Here is a 1,090-nt window from a genome sequence, read left to right on the forward strand (position 1 = left end):
GATCTTAGACTGCAGCCTGTGAAGATCATCCTCTTTGACTTTGGTGCGAGTGTGGTCCTTTTCTTATCTGGGACATGCACATAAGCAACACAACCGAAAACATGTAGATGAGAAACAGAAGGCTTGTGTCCTATAAAAGCCTCCTCTGAAGTCATCCCCTCAACCGCTTTTGTGAGAGAGTGGTTATAAACTGAAGTCACCACAGCTTCATCTCCCTAGAAAGCAGGAGGGAGACTTGCATGATGTAGCAAAGCACAAGCCATCTCTCTTGCTGACTATGCATAGGTGTAGAATGATGATTGTCAGATTGGGAGCAAAACTCATCTAGACGAAGAGAACCTAAATATTCACTTTCCCAAACTCACGCTTGTGCACTCTTGAAATCTAGGTGCTATACGCACGTGGGTGCCTGAAAAGAAAAGAAATTTGTAGGTTCCCTAGGCTTTCATAGCAACTGTAGAACACTTGTGCCTATGTGCTTGTTGCATGTGTGAAAGCCTTGTTGTACTAATCCAAAGCCCTACGCCTACTTTACGAAGGAACATGCTTATTCTTAACACAATGATAAGACAAAGAGAAAAAGAGATGAACTGTTGGTATTCAATATATTACTATGGTACAAAAAGACGTTTGTATGTCTTTACATATTCCATGAGGCCTTTGGCCTGCCCAAAATAGAGACTTTAAACCTTCTACATGCTGCCATGTGAACTTCTATGACTGTCTAATGATGTGGCTCCTTGAGGGAACAAGATACCTATGCTGAATGGTGGCTTAGTCTTGAATAGGCAGTCACAATCCTCCAAAGATTTGTGCCATGCGCAAGGATTTTCTGGAGCATGATGGATTCACTCATATAAGAGTTGGTGACTCTAAGTCAATAAGAAGAGTTGGTGACTTTGGCTAGTATTGAATTTATGCATTCATGCAAGGGTTGGTGACCCTAGTGAGTGTGTAAAATCATGAAAGAGTTGGTGACTCTGTTCAGTGAGCATGTGAACTCATGGAAGGGTTGGTGATCCTGGTGAGTTAACTGGACTCATGCAAGGGTAATTGCTCTAGTGAGTACAGTATTTGGACCCAACATGGG

This window comes from Cibotium barometz, chromosome 3, assembly GCF_041138505.1.
Source record: "Cibotium barometz isolate CiBa-2024 chromosome 3, ASM4113850v1, whole genome shotgun sequence".
Classification (NCBI taxonomy): Eukaryota; Viridiplantae; Streptophyta; class Polypodiopsida; order Cyatheales; family Cibotiaceae; genus Cibotium; species Cibotium barometz.